General features: G+C 44.6%; 1 protein-coding gene across 2 annotated transcripts in view; it reads right to left on the minus strand.

The window, feature by feature from the left end:
• Hs3st1 (heparan sulfate-glucosamine 3-sulfotransferase 1) overlaps positions 1-19,912 on the minus strand; it is a 29,575-nt gene extending 9,663 nt beyond the window's left edge. The window contains exon 1 of one of the 2 annotated variants that reach the window (XM_005365970.2): positions 19,711-19,912. The gene's annotated coding sequence lies outside the window, so the exon portion shown is untranslated. Of the gene's footprint in view, positions 1-19,165; positions 19,412-19,710 lie in introns of those variants that run through there. The other variant, XM_026788683.1, reaches the window with a different exon arrangement.
• Positions 19,913-20,646: the final 734 nt, after the last annotated feature.

The following is a 20,646-nucleotide window of genomic DNA, read 5'->3' on the forward strand; positions in this document are numbered from 1 at the left end:
CATAGCTTGCTCTAAACCCAGGATTAAGAACAATCCTGGTAGACAACAAAGAAAAAGACCAGTCTGGCCACAGAGGCGGAGCTATTCAAGGAAGACGATAACAAGAATTTGGAATTAACAGAGGATTTCCAAGCAAAGCCCAGGTTTCTGTCTCAGCTCTGTAATTTAAAACCTGCAGGACAGCCCTGAAACTCCTAAGAGTTTTGACCCTGTATTTTTCTTGTAAGGATTAAATAAAATAGTACATATGGAGCACTTAGGACACTGTTTTATGACGTAGTTCATATGGCAACGCTTCAAGCCATGGCGGCTAATTTTATCCCTAAAAATGCTGCACGGTATAAATAGGATCTAGGGAGGATAATTAGTCAAATGCATTTGTTCATGAGCCAAACTGCTGCAGTGACTCAACCAGACAGAAGCTAAAGGGAGAAAGGACAGTGGCACACAGACAGCATCAGGCTCTCTGTCTGAGGACAGCACAGAGTAGGGCCTTTGTAAGAGCCCTACCTTCCCAGACAAAGCGGAACAGCAGGTGCAAGTAACTGCAGCCCCAGAGAAGGGAAGGAGGCAGTGCTCCTTCTCAATGTGCTTCGTGTGCTGTTGTTGGGCACAGAAGGCAGCAATGACCTAAATAAATCCTTCATTACACACAGAAACACAGTGGCATAGGCAGCACACGGTGGAGCTCTGTGTAGGAGGGAGGACAGGGCCTCTTGTATTACTCTATGGCTGAGTGGGAATAGAGAGCTGCCAGTAGACTGTGTGCTGGAGCCGGGTGTTGTAGACTCTTCTGCGCATGGCTGTAGTCCTGCTCTAGCTGAGACTCAACCTCTGACACGTGCACTCTTAGCTGCAGGAGCCTTCCTGGGTAGGACAGAGTCATCCATCATGCCACAAGTGGCAAGCACTCACCAGTTCTTTTTTCCATTTTTCCAGAAATGCAAAGATAAAAGAGATAGAAGAGGCACAAAGGCCATGTACCAATATCTTTAGCTGTCATATTTGGGGACCATTTCACAGAAAGATAAACTTACATAAGCAAAGAGCAAGAACCACAAAGACATGCACAAGGCTGCTACACAGAGGAGGGTGGCATGGAATCCTGACTCCATACCTATGTACACAAACTCCTCTTTGGATCTGAGCTTTAGGCAGGGGAGACCAGAACAATTTGCAGTTGTAAACAAATGTATGTAAATCAAAGCAAAGCAAAGCAAATTCTTCCTTTTATACAAAACTCAGGAGAGGATTTGCTCATTTCTTAGGTCACTTTAAAGAAACCAACAACCAGGTCTTTTCGACATCTACACTTGAAACACTGATGCCCAATACGATTGTATTTGCAAGTCACTTCTTTGAGAAGGGATTTAGATGAGGTCATGCAGCTGAGGTCTTGATTTGAAAGGACAGGTATCCTTCTAAGAAAAGAAAATGAAATGAGTTCTTTACATGTCCAATACATGTGAAAACATGGAAGAAGGAAGCTGTCTGTAAAGCAGGAAGAAAAGCACATAAAGAAATGAGTTTCTCCACACCTTGCTCTTGAGATCTCATTCTTTAGGACTGTGAGCAATGAATGCCTGTCTTTTGAGCACCTATCCCTAGCATCTGTGTAGAATAGCTTCAGTAGCACAAAGTCCTCAGGGACAGAACAGCAGAACTAGGCTTTTTTCTGGAAGCCTTTCTGCTGTGTAAGCCCAGGACTGCCTGCTGGACCTAGGCAGGTGACATCATGTAGCAAGTCAGTTGTCTGTTAGGGGTTGTGGCAAGCAAGCTGGGCACATGATTGACAGCTGAGTAGCTACTGTCCACTCTGGCAGATGCCATTTGGTCTAATAGTCCAGTTTTTCTAGACTCGACTACAGATGGTAATGTGAGAAATATTGGTTTTTATTAATGTAATACATGAATAATTGTTGCTAAATAAGGAGAAGGTAAGAAAACAAAGATGGAGAGAAAACCAAACCTGTGATTTCTGCTTGGCTAAGATCTCCAGTTCTCCTGCAGGTGAGCACTCACGGTTCCCCAGTGGCTTCTGCAAGGTTTCTGTTCTTGCATAGAATTCTAGAGATACATAAACAATCTACGCTTTGTCTTTGAAGAGCTCTTTTGTGGAAGACACACAAAAAGGAAACTAGTTGCAAAGTTTCTGAGTGAACATGAAGAGAGACTCATGTAATTAAGAGGCTTAGATGGTAGAGAATTGGAGAGAAGCAGGCTGTACCTAAAAAGAGGCCACAGGGGAGGCGATACCTGGGCACAATCATGTAGGAGACCGGGTTCCTTAAAAGGGCATTCGTTTTAGGTTTTTTTTTGGAAGCAGGAAACAAGGGTATGTGTGTGCACCCTCTAACCTAGCATTTGCTGTGGGGCTCACATGCTGTTGGTGACTGTTGACAGAGATGAAATTTCAGGAGCCTGGGGACTCCATGGTGTAGAAGCCCAACAGAAGATGGAACACAACATTCTGAGTTTGACTTCCTGCAAGACTACTTCATTGGATAGATTCTATCTTGAAGGAAATTGCTGGAAATTCTTGGAAATTTCCATTCAGATATTTTTCTTTTATTGTGTGTTTGGATTATCAAGGACATGGAAAAACAAACATTTAGGCCAAGCATGGTGACATAAACCTGGAATCCTAATGCTTAGGAAGCCAAGGCAGAACGATTCCTCTCACAATGAGATCCTCTCTCAAAAACAAAGTAAAATGAAAGCCTAGCAATTTGTACACAGGCCCCTGCACGGACAAGGGAGCTAGTTGCCCTGACACAGCCCTGCAACATTTATGTTGAATAATACAGCCTATGGGACATCCCACCGGAGCAGCAAGGTGCGCCACAGAGTGTTTGTCGTTTCCGTGGTGATCTCACACCTGACTTGCAGGTGCAGCAGAGAGCTGCCCAACATCCAAAGAGAGGATGGTACCAAACATTGCTGGCTCAGGCACAACTCCAAACTTAAAATGAAAATACAATTTCTACGGAATGTATATCACTTTAACACCAGAGTAAAGTTGAAAAGTCCTATGTTAATATCACATCTTATCTGTACTGCCGAGCCCAATGAATGCATCAGAGAGAGAACAATGCCACAGATACAACCGCAGGCTGGGGAGATTCTCTGTGTATGCAAGTAGACCTGAGTCTGAATCCCTGGAACCCATGTAAAGCTCCTTGTGTATACCAGTGTTGCAACAGTGAGATGGGAGGTGGAAATAGGAGAATCCTGAGAAGCTCAAAGGCCAGCTGATCTGGCATGAACAACTATGAGCAAAAAAAGAGAAAGTCTGTCTTGAATAAGGCGAAAGGTGGACCTACACCTTAGGTGGTCCTCTGCATGTGTGGGTATGTGTACAACCACACACACACACACACACACACACACACACACACACACACACACACACACACACAGATATAAACCCATCATAGACATAGATGCATGAACACAGCACAGAAACACAAATCATAGTCATAGATGCACACAGAGACATCATATGCAGGCATGTCATAGACATAGGTGCACACACATACACTGATTTTTAAAGACAAAACTATGCCCATGAAGAACTCAGGAGGGAGGTTTGAATGGAAATAATCAAAGTCTGGCACCCAGTAGGTAGTGATTTCATAGTGAACATATCTTTTTCTGAATATAATGGAACTTCGCCCTCCCCTGCTACAAACACACACACCCATATAAACACACACACACACACTATGGTAAATTTTACTTTACGAGAGCAACAACATTTAAATGCTACTTGAGTGCAACACACCTTTGTTACATTTAGCCTTGGTGCTACAAAATTAATTATGCCTCAATCTTTCTAACTCAAACTTCAATTTATCCATAATGAAATTACTGTAAACAAGGGACACCTGTTTTGTTATCTTGCTCATATAAAAGCCATGCCATTTATCCATATGTAGTGTTGCCCTTGACATAACTCTGTTGGGTTTCTCTTATTATTTCTTACTATAACTTCAATATCTTCAAATCTAATATGATGACATTTGTCAACAGTGATCATTATGAGCCTCATCTTTCATTATTCCAGAATATGAATACTAAATGATTGATTTACACTTTGTACCTTTAAAGGATTACTTATTTTTACCCAGATAAAGCATTTGAAAAATGTTGTCATCAACAGGAAAATTTCTAGAGTCAGCTAGACGAATCCTGGCACTCACAATGGGAAGGTTTGGGGAGTTAACAGTTTGGCTTTGAATCCCAGCTGCACAGATATTCCCCTGTGTAACCCAGATCAAATCCTGTGATCTGTGCGCCTCGTTTTGTATCTGAGATGTGAAGATTGCAACATTACCAACTTTGTACGATTGTCATGAGAACCAAAGGAAGTGTTAACACAGAAAAGGCTAAAGAGAGGACCTGGCATAGAGAAAAACCTCATGAAATGTCAGCCATTGTCACTCTCTGACTTCTGTCTTCCACTGTAGTTGATAAAGGCTCTATCTATTCAGGTAGTCTAAGTAACTAACCTAGATAATCTCAGCCACACACAACAGGTCTCCACAAAAGCTCCCTTGCTTGAAAGGGCCATTGCATGGGAATGAATTTCTGTTATACTACTGTCAGGAGCTAGGATCCAGTCCAGCAGTGTGCTCTGACTTCTTTGTGACCTTGTTCAAGATTTGGGGATATTCTAGAGCTCGTTTGAACAGGGAAATAATTAGGATACAGGTTCTAACTATTTAACACACACCTTAAAAGGGAAATATTCAGAAATTAAGACATATTTATGTGCCTTAGTAATTACTCTAGATTCCAAACAGAATGATTCCTGCTCAGTTAGCCATAAAGCCTTATCACTTACCCAACCATCAGTCTGACAGGCACAGGTTAAAGGTAGCAACACATACCAAATTTCCATGCTGCTAAGGTGTTCTTGATGAGAAGTAGGGGAATAACATTGTTTTTAATAAGTAAATCTATTGTCTTCAGATCCTGGCTAACACTTACTCAATTAATTTTTATTGACCCAAAGATCTGGTTTAGAGTAGACCAAACAGACTAAACAACAGTCTATGAAAGATGCCTAATTATTACAAGAACAAAGTAAGACATGATGGCAGTAGATTGATACTTTCATGGATATGCTGAGGTTTGACTGTCCCTCCCTAAGAGCCCATTGTATCAGGAAACTATGAACAGTGAAACAATTACTTTCACAAGGAGGGGTAAAAGAATGGAGTTGGTGAGAATTCAGCAACTGAAAGAAGTTTGCAGTATACTTTTTGGAGATGACACTGAAGACCACTTGGGGGGGGGGGGTCTAATGAGAATAAGAACAAAGGTCAATGCATTTGAGTGATATCCAGACTCCAACACGGGGATAGGGAAATGTAAACATACAGTGATGTGCTTGAGTGACATAAAATTTAAGTCCTGGTTCAGGTCTGTCTCCCTGAAGGCTCCACTTCTCCTTCAGAGCCTCAGTTTTTCTGTCCAAAAAGTGAGAAAGGGCACCCGGCTGACCTACTTGGGTGGATTTAAGAATTAAATGAACTATTATAAAAAAATCATGCTAACTTTCTTGAAACAAGGTATATTTTCAGTAAACAGGAACTCTGTGATATGTGACCTTTTATAAGATGGTGATACTTGAAGAGAGAAAAAAATTAAAAGATAATAATGACAAGAATTTGGGGACAAAGGTCTAATCTCCAAAATATATAAAGAACTCAAGAAACTAGACCGCAAAAGGCTAATCAACTGAATTATAAAATAGGGCACTGAGCTGAACAGAGAATTTTCAACAGAAGAAGTTCAAATGGCCAAAAGACACCTAAGGTCATGCTCAACTTCCTTAGCGATCAGGGAAATGCAAATCAAGACAACTTTAAGATACCATCTTACACCTGTCAGAATGGCTAAAATAAAAAACACCAATAATAGCCTTTGCTGGAGAGGTTGTGGAGAAAGGGGTACACTCATCCATTGCTGGTGGGAATGAGAACTTGTGCAACCACTTTGGAAAGCAGTGTGGTGGTTTCTCAGGAAATTCGGAATCAATCTACCCCTTGACCTAGCAATACCACTCTTGGGAATATACCCAAGAGATGCCCTATCATACAACAAAAGTATATGCTCAACTATGTTCATAGCAGCATTGTTTATAATAGCCAGAACCTGGAAACAACCTAGATGCCCTTCAATGGAAGAATGGATGAAGAAAGTATGGAATGTATACATATTAGAGTACTACTCAGCAGTAAAAGACAATGACTTCTTGAATTTTGCATGCAAATGGATGGAAATAGAAAACACTATCCTGAGTGAGGTAAGCCAGACCCAAAAAGAGAAACATGGGATGTACTCACTCATATTTGGTTTCTAGCCATAAATAAAGGACATTGAGCCTATAATTCGTGATCCTAGAGAAGCTAAATAAGAAGGAGAACCCAAAGAAAAACATATAGGCATCCTCCTGAATATTAACCTTCATCAGGTGATGAAAGGAGACAGAGACCCACATTGGAACACACACAGGACAGAAATCTCAAGGTCCAAATCAAGAGCAGAAGGAGAGGGAGCACGAGCAAGGAACTCAGGACCGCAAGGGGTGCACCCACACACTGAGACAATGGGGATGTTCTATCGGGAACTCACCAAGGCCAGCTGGCCTGGGTCTGAAAAAGCCTGGGATAAAACCGGACTAGCTGAACATAGTGGACAATGAGGACTACTGAGAACTCAAGAACAATGGCAATGGGTTTTTGATCCTACTGCACGTACTGGCTTTGGGGGAGCCTAGGCAGTTTGGATGCTCACCTTACTAGACCTAGATGGAGGTGGGTGGTCCTTGGACTTCCCACAGGTCAGGGAACCCTGATTGCTCTTTGAGCTGATGAGGGAGGGGGACGTGATTGGGGGAGGGAAATGGGAGGCGGTGGCGGAGAGGAGGAAGAAATCTTTAATAAATAAATAAATTAATTAAAAAAAAGAATTTGGGTTTTTAAAGAGCTAGTTTTCTATCTCCTTAAATAATTTTCCTAAGTATAGGAGGGAATTGAAACATTTCAAACACACTTTTGAAAAAAAAGAGTTCTTTTTTTTCCTCAAAATACAAAAATGTTGCATACTGTTAGCTACAAAAGAAACAATAACAGAAAAAAAAAAGGGAGACTTTAGAACACAACTGTTCCTTGCCTAGTGTTCATGAAGGACACCTATTAGGAGACAATTAGTCATTACTGGAGACCTTTATAAAAACTACCCAGGTAAGGAAAGAAAGTAAGTGATGATAATCCACACACAGATCTGCTTGAGTCAACCAAGCCCAGCCCTAGTGGACATGCAACCAGGTTCCCACATGTGGCCTGATGCCAACCTAAGGACCCTTCTGCAGATTCCTTTGGAATACGTGTGATGAAGTTGAGACTGAGGACTGGGATCAGTACAAGCAGGCTCAACCTGCAAGGTTAACAAAGTAATGGTGTCCTGGGAGTAGAAGCCTTTGAGCCCTGGGAGAGCTGCTTCACAGACAGGCACTGGGAAGTGAGCCCAGCCAAAGAGAGAGCACTGGGAGCAATGGCCTTGACCACACAATGGACATCTGCACAGGCTGTGTTAAGGTGGATAGGAGACAAAGGGCAGCTGTGCATCTAAACTCAGGAAGTCTAAACTAGCACATGTGATTGCCCTCAATGTTGGTGTTTCTATTTATAACAAATGAGCTTTAAATTTGTAATACCAGTACTTTCACTTCCCAACTTCAGGGACCACGTCCCTCTGTTGAACCTTGCTCAACAGATCCGTCTACATACATTTCCTTCTCAAGGGCATTGTTGCACCTGGACTCAGTGCAAGGCATCAAGAAGCATGCGGTGTTGTTTGTCCTGTTGTCTGGGACCCAGGTCCTCAGGGATATCGCCAAGTCAACAGTGGTCATAACCATGTCACCTAAAAAAGTAGTGCTCTCTCAGCACAGGAGAGGTATCCATACTTATTCAAGGTGCTTAAGCTTGAGATGAGTGCCTACTTCTCAGCATTTCCTCCATGAATTGCTTGTCTTGTGCAGGCTGGCGACAGGCCTCTGCACACTCAAACCTTTCAGGGATCCTGAAGAGAGCAGCCACTGTTTCAAGCAAAGCCCATCATCAGCTTAAAGGGAAAGCAAACACACACCAACGCAGCAAACACAAAATGGCTCCTAAATTTGCAGGCCAGGTGACATATCCATTGGTGTTCTGTCACTCGAGAAGTTAAGTATAGAACCACCATATACCTAGAAAAGAGATCTGTGCTTTTCTCCACAAAGGAAGTAATTTGCCATGCATTAGAAGATCACCCAGAGAGACCATAAAGAAGGACCCGGTGTGAACTCGGTAAGAAGAAGACACGGTCTCCAGACAGGAAGCAGTGTGCACCAAATGTGGGGATACTCATATCACTGAAATCCAGAGCCCCCGCCATCACATTCCAGACAGGAAAGTGGTGAAGGATTTTACAGTGTCCAACTTGGAAGCTCATTAATACTTTCACTTTTTAAAAGCAAAACAGATTGAGAAGGGAGAGGTTTTACACACCTACTGTATGCATTAAATGCTCCGACTAATTAAATGGACTGTCATTAAAATCACCATTAAATGCATCATTGCACTTAATCTTGAGGACTTAAAAAGAAGGTGGCAGGGTCCCTTGTGTTTTCATTCAACAGTTATTATGTGTCAATAACAATCTGCTGGGCTTTGGGAGCTGTAGACAAATGCCCCAAATTCTATAACTTCATCTCTTGAAATAGACTTAATATTAAATAAATGGGCAAAGAGAACTGTGCAATTGAAATTATGAGTGAATACCTAAGGAAGAGAGAGATAATTTACTTTTCAAGGTGGCCTCTGCACTGAAACCTTATGTTGTGGGATGAGATCGCTTCTACGTCCAAGAGTCCAACCCAACAGTTCCTGTGATTCCCCTTTGCATGTGGGGACAGGGAGGTTTCTGCTTATCTCTGAGTTTTGTGAATATGACTCAGGATGTCAGGAGAGACTAACAGGGAGAAATGTTGCAGGCTGCAAACGATTGCAGATGTTATGGAGCCAGAGGAGAAAAAGAGAGGAAAGCAGAAGAATAAAAGATCTGTATTTCAGCTGAACATAGCAATAAAAAAGAAGTTATGAGCCTCAGCCTGATCAATCACTGACTGCCGTGTACAAACACAGCTGTAATAGTTGCTCAAAGTAAGTGGGATCGATTCAGGGTTGTCATAGTCAATTAATTTTCTGCTTTCATCGTTGCAAATGCCTCTGTGCCTCAGTTTCCTATTATACACACACACACACACACACACACACACACACACACACACACCTATTTACCTTTGGGCTAATTTCTGGCTGCTAGGAACTATTGGGAAAATCTAGAGATTTTTTTTAAGGTTTCTCTTTCTGTTTAAAGGAAAAGGGTGGTTCCCCCAACTTAATCTCTTCTTGTTTTAGAGCCAAGTGATGAGATCACCTGTGTGAGGGAAACTATTCCCTTTCACCACCGTGGAGTGGGGCACCAGCACACAGAAGGGGCAATCATCTATTCTCAAGATGGCACTCTTCATCTGATTTTCAGCAAAATCTGTCTCTCCGGCAAGAGAAACTAATAATAAGCATTAGATGCCACCATGTTGATACCGGCTATGTGCCAGGCTTCCTAGTGGATGCTTTACATACATTACAAATAAGATTCCTCGTCAAATAGAAAGACATTTTACAGATAAGACAATGAAGGTTTTTAAATGCAAAGTCACTTCCCAAATGTGAAATACAATGAAAAACACTTCTTAGGAAATATCCTCAGGGATATTCTCTTGTGCCCAGAGTCACTATGAACGTCAGACTGCTCTGGGGACAGAGCTCTAGCTAGCTCTGTGTGGTCTTACTCTTCAGTGAGTTGATAAAGGATGGCTCTATTGGCCCCATGAAGCGATCATTCACACAGTGTGTGCAGGAGTTGAGAGTAGCACGGGGAGAGAGCATTCTCCCTGAAGACCCATTCCCACAGAGCACAGAGCAGACAGAATGCCACTCTGACATGCTCTCCAAAAGTTAATTTAAACAATGCAAATGTAAAGCCCAGGCAAAGAGAAGCCTCACCTCCCCAGAGGTCCATGGGGGCACAGTGGCCAGTCCCTCCACAAGGTGGCACTAGGCACTCTTGTCTTTTCATCTGCAATTTCACACTGCACAAGGATCCCGGCTTCTCCCCAGCTTGACAGTTAAAGCTTTCTATTCCTTTCTCTCCGTGTCAACAGCATTACCTTGGGAACCTGTGCTGTGGGACACTGAACGGAGGTGGCGTTAACCTAAGTGCCTGAATGAAGATGTAAGCAGAGCCTGCTGAGGACAGTCTGGTCACATATTACTGGATTCCCTGTCCCTAAGTTCAGGTTGTTTGCTGCTCATGGGCTTTCTGTTGTCTCACCTCCTCCTTTCTCCCTCTATCCTCTGCTTCTTTCTCTCTCCATGTTTTCCTCAGTACCCGGTGCAGATATGAGCCCCTCGCATTCAGGGCTGTTCACCCCAAAGAGGGGATACATTTATGTGTATAAACACGACTATTTAGAAGGAATCTTGGTACTGTCAATTTAAGCAACAGTATTCAGTTCCCACTAGGACCCATTATCACTCCTGCCATGTTCTTTGGTTTTGTTCTCTTTTGTTTTTAAAATCAGGTTTACAGTATCAGGCATGGGTTCTCTCTGGTGGGGCAGGTCTCAAATCCAACCAGAGAACACATGATTACACACATCACAGGAGCACCACTGTCACACAAGCTACACCTTGCCTGGCAGCTGGTTTCACAGATTCACAACTGTGTAGGACCATTGATTGACATCTCCTCCCAAGTCCCCAGCAGTCTGTAAGGCACCTTCTGGGACTATGAACACTAGCCCGCAGATGGGGTGTTTCCACTGCCATTCCGGTTTGCTTCTTCAGTGGTATGCATCCAAGGCAATGTAGTATCTTTAGCGACACTGTCTTATCATCTAGTTCTGGCCGACAACCAAGAAAATGATAAGAGTTTGTACTTTTTGAGAAATCCCTGACCAACAACTCATAAGGAAGTATCTCATCTCTGGCATGAGTTTTTATTTTAATAACCCATGGCTTCTAGGGGCAACGTTTCCCAGCCAGTCTGGGCATTTCCCTTCAAATAGCTTATTAAAAAATAAAGTATATATTTTAATTTGGTTACAAGATAGTAGGTTTCCATACAGTTTTTTTTTTTTAATATCCTTTCATTTGCTTAACCCTCTTCCCTCCTGCCTTGTGTCTCCTATCCTCCCACCCATTTGGGTTTAATCTTCCCTATATCCCCTCACCCTCGCTCTATCTTCACAGTGTTTGTGTTTTACTATTCTTTCCTCCTTGTCCCATAACCCTCCCCATGGCCTCTTTCTAGTTTCCTGGATTCTACAGGTTCTGCAAGCAAAACACATAAATTAGGGATTCTAATACTAGGTCTATAGAGATGGCCTTGCAGCCATGTTTACATTCAATAAGAGCCCGACTTAGTGGACCAGTACTCCTCTGGTTGACGTTCCTTCTTTACAGAGACTGCTGAGAAAGATACGGCTCATGATACCATGGCCATAAAGAGAGAATGTGTGTCTGAGTTACTAAATACATACCAGGTTCTGGTTCCCTCTTTTTAGAAGGTAAATAAGGTCACCTAGGCTAGGTTGTTCCTTGCTTAACTCACCAGGGAAAACATTTCTCTTTCATCTTGGACTGTTCCCCTAGGCTAAACCATTTCACCTTTGAGATTGCAGTGTAACCCTTTTTTTAGCTTCATATGATGCAGAGTTTTCAAAAAATAATTTTTGTAAGACTCAGGAACCTAGTAAGACTTCGTAATATATAGGATCGAAGACACACTTGACCACAGTTAGACCCCAGGACTCAGGGATACTAAGCACACACCCTACTGCTGATATATACTCTCAGAGCACGGTAAATGAATCCTTAAGTGTCTGGGCTATACCTCAACTGTTCTTTATTATTTATCTAAAATTCAAATTTATTTGGCAGTCTTACATTTCCATCTGCAAAGTCTACCAGCTTTATACAAGGCGACTTTCTGAGCATGGCACCAGGCACTTTGATGTCCTTATGTCTTCGGGATAATGTTGAGAAAACTAAGGTCCTGAAAAGTTGCCCATTACTGAAAGCCAACACAAGAGCATATTGCCAGCAAAACCAAAGTAGTTCCAAAATAAAGCCTCAGTCCCAATCTTCCCTGACAGCCAGTCCCTCCCTCCTCCCTAGTCTGGAGAGGGTCTGTTGAGAAGCCGCGAGAGTCAAGGGCAAACCCGTTTTCTATAGGAGACTCCCAGCTTATTCTGCTTCTTGCCTCTGAAGTCGTTATTTTTTCTGAGCACAGCAAGGCGAGCGTGCCTTTTCATTTCAGCTTCATCTGCAATCACCTTTCTCTCACTGTATTCTAACTGCTGATATAGGAGTTTGATTGACTCTCCTAAATGAAAGAATGAAGACATTTACATAAAACAACCTACTGCAGGGCTTACATGCACTGAATCTGCAGGAATTCCAGGGGAAAGGCGACAGGACGCAAAGTGCTGAAGTGGAACTTCTCGATGGATGAAAGGAGAAGTGAACAGTTTTCAGGCTAAGTGCCTTCCTTCTTTTACAGCGTGTGGGTTACTCATTCGGTCCTCCGGGGGATGAATAATCTCCAGCTATCTGCTCTGCACAGGTAGAGGATTCTGGAGGCGGGTCCACCGGGTCAGCTTCAGGCAGGGAATGGGGGAAAAGTGACGCATTTCAAGGCCTCAATTTCCTTAAATGTAAATCAAGGAAGCTGAGCTCTTCCCTCCACTTTTGCAGGGCCGAGAGGGGAAAGAAAGGAGACAGCTGGTATTATCACCAGCTGCCAAAGCAAGGGCTTATCATCACTACATTCTTTAGGAGTCAGGGGGTTTGCATGACTATGGTGTTCTCAGCAATGGGCTCCTGCTGAAGGGTCAGTTACTCAGCTGAATTTCTACATTGGAGACCTTAAAACAATTTGTTGGGTTCTCAATAATTAGATCTGTACCAATTTTGACATGTTTGATTATTTTTTCTTTCCTTCTTATTTTGGTTTTTCAAGACAGGGTTTCTCTGTAGCTTTGGTGCCTGTCCTGGAACTAGCTCTTGTATACCAGGCTGGCCTCAAACTCACACTGCCTGTGTTCGCCTCCCGAGTTCTGGGATTAAAGACGTGCGCCACCACTGCCCAGCTTATTTCTATTCTTTTCTCTCTAATATTGTACTTTTTTTTTCTTAAATATTCCTTCCTCATGAAACCCTCTGTCATTTCCCCAAATGAAGACTCTTGGGGTTCTCTTTTGAGCCAGTACTTGAGAGCAGACGCGGTGGCATTCTAGAAACTGAAACAAACACACACCTCCAGGTCTCTGCTCTCATGGAGCGTATCTCCTTGTGGGGGAGTGTGACATAGTAAGCAAGTGAGTCAGTCAAGTAGCAGGATAGCTATAGCTGAGCACGTTCAAGAGCTACACAATGGTCTTAAGACAGTACTGGTGTGAACAAAGGGGGTGGTGACAATAGAGGCTTATCTGAGAAGAGGCCACTGAAGAAGGCTCACATTCCACACCTTTTATGCACGACCTTGCTAAGTCCTGTGACTGTTCACTAAGCTCTAAGTTCATCAGGAACCTAAACCAGCCCTTCATTTCCTGGACAACTGCCTATCAGCCAAGGTCAGGCAGATTTGGAAGGTGGAACATCAGAGTCTCCAAGGGCGCAATCACACTTCATACTCAGATAAAAAAAAAAAAGTGAAGACTTGGTTTCTGAAAGACAAAGAGAATTTCTCTAGTAATATTGTTTCTATAAAGTCAGTACTGAACAAGGAAATCAATGCTCCAAAGAAATCTTCACTAATAATGGAATCCAGGCATGGAAAGCACACATGTAAACTATTTCTGGCACATATGCAAATTCACTGTTCGACTCAAAAGGTGCTGAGCACCAGTGACCCGAGCACCGACTGTCCACAAGCACATTTTCTCCCCTCCCCTCCATAGCTCCAGTGACCTAACCCCAGTGATTCTGGACTGATGTCTTCCCTGTCAGTCTGTTGCTTGATTTGGTGATTCAGCATCCCATTTAACACCGTGGTACCAGAAGGATGCTCAAAGAACATGACCACTCATCGCTTTAAAAACACTAGATATTAGAGGAATACCAGAGATGAATTTGAAAAATTGCAAAATGCAATCAAGTCTCCATATTCCCATACTGAAAACTGTTTTGTGTCAGATAGTGAAACTTGCTAGTGACTATAGTGAACTAGAACCTACGGAAGGCCTCCCAATTTAACAGGTACCTGGCATTTTGTATCTCACTTCCCTTAGTGTATCCCAATGTAAGTAGGAGAGAGTTTCATTAATTCTCTCCCTTCGCCTCCTCCACTAGGAGAGGTGTGCAGGGGTGAAGGTTTCCATCTGTTTTATTCCCTGCTGTGTTAATGGTAGGAAGAACAGTGAGTGTTGCCTGGCTGGAACTCAGCAAATGACTTGAAGGTGTAAATGGGATTTTGAAACTGCTTACTGAGACAGGGACCACAGGCATCCCCAAAGGACTGAAGCAGATGCTCCATCCTCCACGTGGAAGGAAGTGATTACAGCCATCTATCCCCCTTCCCCCACACTCCTGTTTTTATTGTACAGGTAAGATCTTGAGTGTCACATTCCAACCCAAATTCCAGTCTATCCCAGGCACCGGAAAAGCCATATACTGCAGGCTGGTGGGAAAGCTCCGAGAAGAAAAAAAAAAAAAAAGCTCTGTTGGGCCTACAGGTACTAGAACTTGATGTTAGTAAATTTTATGTAGAACTACGAACCTGCAATTTATCTTAAACAGTAAAAAAAAAAAAAAAAAAAAAATACCTGGTACCTGGCAAAGTTAGGCCACAGGTTTCACTGGCCACCAAGTTGGATTTGAGCTCTGGGCCTATGCTTCCTTCTACCCAGGCTGCTCCTTATCTAGCAGCTAAAGGCACTGCCATTTGCGACCCCTGCTGGAAAGTTACCAAAAAGCAGGCGGCATGCTGGAGAAAAAAAATCAGAAAAAAAAAAAAAAACAAAACGTCCTTTGGGATCTATTTCTGTTATGTTTAAGGCATTCCTGGGAAGAATAATGTATTCATTTTTCCTAGTCCTCTCCTGGTAGCACATAACTATTGACAAACTATGGCCCAGTAAATATTATTCTAACGGCCTGCGAAAGCTATGGACTTAATTCCCCGTGGGTGGAGGGAGCTGAGAAGGCTTCAAGCCAGAGGCAGTCCTGAAGATGGATCGTGGAGGCTGCGTGCATCAGCTGCTTACAATGCGGCTTGACTCAGACACAAAAAGGAATTTGCTTGAAGACTATGTGTTGCCTCTAGGAACTAATGAGATGCTGAAAAATCCAGGATTGGAAAATGAGAAGGAATGAAGGGAAGGGAACCAGACTCCAGGGATCATGTCAAGATGGTGCCCCAGGAATGGTTCCGTTGGGAGCACATCTTGAGATGTGGATGCTGCTGCTGCTGACGCCAGCCACTCGATCCATGACCCAAGTGGGTGATAAACACTCAGCAGTTCCTGTGTCCTTAAACTGCTCCCTCCAGACTCCAATCCCCTGGTGGGATCATTTAACTGAACGTGCATTCAGGGTTGCAAGGTGCAAACTAGGGAAAGAAACCCCACCTTCCACTAGGAGCATCTCTTTGAAGCAAGACGTGTTTAGAGAATATGATATCTGGTTGCTGGGTACCTTCCAGTCATGTAGCAGGACTTGGAGTGGTGATAGAGGGAGAGGCCCCCAAAGCAGTACTGAAGATTGTAATGAGAACACATAGATCTGCACTCCAATCTGGAATCCTCTGTACCTTTAGAGAACTGACAACATTTCCTAATCTGCAGATTCTCAATTGTTAAAATAGAAGTGATGCCATCTGCTCTCCCGAATAGCTGCGCAGATTCCGCTCAATCATTCATTCACTTTCACAAACACATTTAGGGACTGCCTATTAAGTGCTTGATACTGAACTAGGCTCTGGGGACATATTTTGGGAAGAAAAGAGAAGAAAAAAGAAAAGCAAGCACTCTGTGCAGATGACCAAGTTAGACAAGGGAGCCCCACAAAATTGGTCATGCTTTGCTCTGCCCGAACTGAGTCGTTGCTCTTTAACTTTTCTGGTTTTGATTAAATGATTTTAAGTTACTCCCTCTAAATATATCTCCTAAAGATCCATATACATATTGAACTTAAAAGCAAAACTTCAGTAAAAGGGCAAGGGATGTAGGTCAGTTAGTACAGTACTTGCATAGCACACTGGTTTGAATTATAGCACCACCATAATTGGGTGCTATACTTCATATCAATAACCCCAGTACTTGGAGTTGGGTACAGGAGGACCAGATGATGTCCAAGGTCATCTTTAGCTACACAGCAAATTTGAGGTCAGTCTAGGATATGACTTTCACGAAAAAAGGAGAAAAATAATTCTAAAACTGAACATTGATCCTGAAAATTAATATTATAATTCTTAGTAACAGTGGCATTCAGTGCTGATGTAATTCGTGTAGAGCACACATAAGCCAACACTTATTAAATCTGCCCTTGTTTAATGTTTAGTGAGTGTGATGAGCTCAGATATACCCCAATCACAATTAACATGAACATTAACTAGATATGAAATAAAAATGCCAGCATCGTAAATTAGATAAACAAAATTTCACAAGTGTTATAGTCGGTGAAGTGTCTTTTATGTGTATTTTATTACTTCCTCTTCATCATTTTCCAGTCACTAATCTGCAGGAAGGGCTTTGAGGCTTAGAGAGAGAACACTGTAGGCCTAAGGTCGTGGGCCTTACCCCAGCCTGCTTTCTCTTTCCAGAAAGGCAGTATAGACAGAAAGCAGAAGGCCTTGTGCCCAGGTTCGGGACTACAGAACAGCAGTGTTGCTCTTTTCTAGCCGCAGCTGCAAAGTCCCAACCTTCTGCCATACCTAGGAAGCTAGAACACTTGTCCCAGAGCAGCCGGAAAGTGCCACACTTGCCAGCTGAGATCCTGGAGATGCTGTCTAGATTCTTGTGACACGCACAGGTTAAAACCCATCAAAGCATCCACATGTTTGACTGTCCCTGCCTCTAAATCTAATGACTTGGGGGAGAACCTGTCTCAGTCCTGCTAATTGCTGTGTGCCACCAAGGGCGTATGCTTAGTCTCAGAAAGGCCGAGCGCGAAGTTAAGCAGCACCTACCCATTCTCGGGTGCTTTCAAATCGCTCCTGAATTTTAACTTAAGACAGGAAAAGTTCCCAGGACGCTTTTTCCTTCAGAGAGTCCCTGGGATTTTTCAAGGCAGAGAATTTCTTATAAGGATGAAAACACAAGTCTCAGCTATATAAAGGAGTTTGAGAAAGGCAAAGCTCATTGTGTTTAACAAGGTGTAGAAAGACGATAATCTGCTGCAGGGATAAAGCCTCTGCTCCCACGCCAGCAGCAAGGGCCTTCAATGGGTCCAAAATCCCCTTTGCAAGACCAAGGCATCACTTTCTCACCAGCTTCTCTGCTCAAAACTTCTCATCTTAAAGATGTGCTGCATTGCAATGCGCAGCAGCTTGGCATAGGATGTGAAGCCCAGAAGCAGAGCCCAGCCCCGCTCACTAAGACATCTCTGGCTGCTGGCTAATTAACTGCAGAGACTTAAGAGTGCTTAGTCAGGAAGCTGTCCATCCCTGTCGAACAAGAGTTAGATGGGTAACTGACACCAAGGAAGCTCTTTGAAAAGTTCCCCTCATACCTGGCTGTGGAGGAGGGAGGTGCTGGGCAGAGGGTTACCTTACATAACACAGTGGTCCATTTCAACCTTATTTTTCCAGTTCTGTGAGTGGAAAAATCTAAGCACACTGGAAATAAAGAACAGCACAGTGATTTGGAGCTTAAGCACTCATCTGGAATTTTGGAAGGCCCGGCTAATTCGACCTGTACTCACTTTGGCTGGGGAAGTAGAAGGCAAGACTAATTCCCAGCGTCAAAAGGAATTCATGCTTTAAAAATGCAGGGCTTGGGGGTGTGGAAGTTGAGCTATCTCTATCTTCTTTTATTAAAAACTAAAGTTAAATATAGAATACCTGCAATTAACTCCTGGGTGGAAGCCGGTAATTGAATTTCAACAAATACAATGAGATTTGAGAGCAAAACTGAGACCACAGGATTTTGTTCTCACTCCAGCCCCTGATGAAATAGCCAAGGCTGGGGAACATGGGGACGGGGTGGAGACCTGCTCCCCAGGGGTGGGAGTGGGGTTCTAGGGGCTGGGTCAGCCTTGGGTGTCGGTGGAGCTTTCCTGAGAAAGGTGAGCGCAGACTGAAGCAGCCACACACTCCCCTTCTCCCTCGTCAACTCTCTCCTCTCCTCACCCCAGTTCCTGGCTAGCAAGAGACTGCTTCTGGGAGAGCAGCTTCCAGAAGGTGGATCCAGAGTTGTCTCCTTGGGATCCCCCTCAGAGCATCTTAGCATAGTTATGGATAAAAATAGCCCAGGATAACATAACGCGGAGGGAAGAGGAGGAGTAAGTCTCGCGCAAAGCAAGGCAAGGCAAGGCAAGGCGAAGCGAGGATACCACAGCTTCTGCATAGTGGGGGTTAGAGAGAAAGGGTGCTACTCCTTTTCCGGAGGAGAGCCCTGCGTGTGCAAACAAGATCGGGTGGCCCCTTAGCTTAGGTTGTGTCATTCTTGATTTGAAGCACCCACAAATAATTGCTGAGTCTGGCACAACCCACCAATCCCTGGCCTGCATCTGGCTTCGGCAGTGGTTCTGAGAGCTGGTCGTCCAGTTCCAGGAAAGGCAGGTTCCAGAAGCGGAAGCAGCGAAGTCCACTGCTGCAAATGCGGGGTGTTTGGGGGGGGGGAGGCGCACCTGAAGAGGTCGGGTTATGAGTAAGCCCTGCTAATTCTAAATACAGGCTCCCCTGGTTTGTGTCCCGACATCCCTTAACATGCATGCCCCAATCCACCTCTTCTATCGGAGATACCCGGAATAGAAACCAGGTGGGAAAAGAGTAAAAAGTAATATGAAAATTCAAGAGCCGTTTAACTGGCTTTCTTAATACTTACGGTCCTGCCTGCCGCCTGCCTCTTGGAGTACCCAGGAAGGTGCTCTGTCTCCCCATTACAGCTAACGAACGCAAAGGCACAGCAGACCAAGGCTTTCTCATCCCAGATGCCCCATCCCGGAGTGACTGGAGTCAGCTGTCCCCACTGCCCAGTTCTCCACCCCAAGTGGTACCCTGGCTCGCCAAGCGCAGCGCTCCAGCTGCACTTGCACAGGGTCCTAGAGAGAATCCACGGCGCCAAGCAGCGGGCAGCGACGACCCTCCTGTGTCAGGTAGGGACACAAGTGAAGTCTTTTAAGAGTCAGAAACTCCGGTCCCTTATAATCCTTCTCGTGAATTCTAGAGATGAGGTTCTAGGACAGGAGTCAGAAGGATTGGAAAACCCCGAGTCTTCCTTCCGTGTACTCTCCACTCTGTTTGAGCCTCTGCTCGCTCACCTTAGGCTTTGGACTTGCCCTAAGTCGGGACACCAGAAGAAGGTGCCTAGGCAACCCTCACCAGCCACTCCCCAGTCTGACACCTTTACCCCTGGAGCGCAGCGCTCACCTGAGTCGGGTACCCGTCCAGCCGGTCAGGCGCCCTCAATCGTCTCTCCGGTCGGGCCATGAGCAGCACCGCCTCCGAACACCTGAGCTCCTCGGAGCAAATCCCCAGTCACCTCGGGGCAGGCGAGCGGGGAAGGGACACAGTCACTCACCGAGCGAGACCCGGCGGTGGCGGCAGCTCCTGGCTGCAGCGCGCAGAGGACCTTGCAGATAGGCGTTTTGGTGCCGGATCCGAGAATGGGAGGAGCAGGAGGAGGAGCAGAAGCCGGAGGAGGGGACAGTGGAGGCCGACTCTCCGGGAGAAGGCAGAGGGCAGAAGAGGATCACGAGCGCCCACTGCTGCCGCGCTGGCTCCGGTGCTGCCCTGAGTACCGCCTCCCAGTGCGTCCGTGAGAGCCTACTTTCAGCGACCTAGCTTAACACCCGGTTTCTGACCTTCTAGGTCCCGAAGGAGTAGTCTCCGCTGCTCACCCAGTTAGGAGACAGCTCCTAATTTCAGTCTAAAGGGAGAGACCAGCACAGCCTAGTGGGTGGGCGTGTGGCTTGGGTGACTTCATCAACCTTACAAACCCTGGACTCCCAGTGCGCTCTCTGTCCCCAGCTAGGTCTCAACGGGGGCCATACGTTCGTGTTAACCTTTCGCAAACTGCGCGTGGTCCCCAAGACTCTTGCAGTACCTACGTGTGTTTGCATGAGTGTTTCCTACCGGCAGGTGACCCGCCTTAGGCTCCTGTGCTCGGTACGCAGTCCCGGAGGCCTCCAGAGCCCTTTGCCCCATCTTGCTCTGCGGTGGGGACAAGAGCCGCTTGAAGATCTAGCTTCAGAGGGTACAGAGTCGCCATCAAATACCCTCTCTCTCCTTCGGTTTCTCCTCAAAGAGAATTGGAACTTAACTAGGATAGCGCGGAGGATTCAGCTCTCCTTTAGCAAAAGTAAC

This window comes from Microtus ochrogaster, unplaced genomic scaffold (assembly GCF_000317375.1).
Source record: "Microtus ochrogaster isolate Prairie Vole_2 unplaced genomic scaffold, MicOch1.0 UNK5, whole genome shotgun sequence".
Lineage (NCBI taxonomy): Eukaryota > Metazoa > Chordata > Mammalia > Rodentia > Cricetidae > Microtus > Microtus ochrogaster.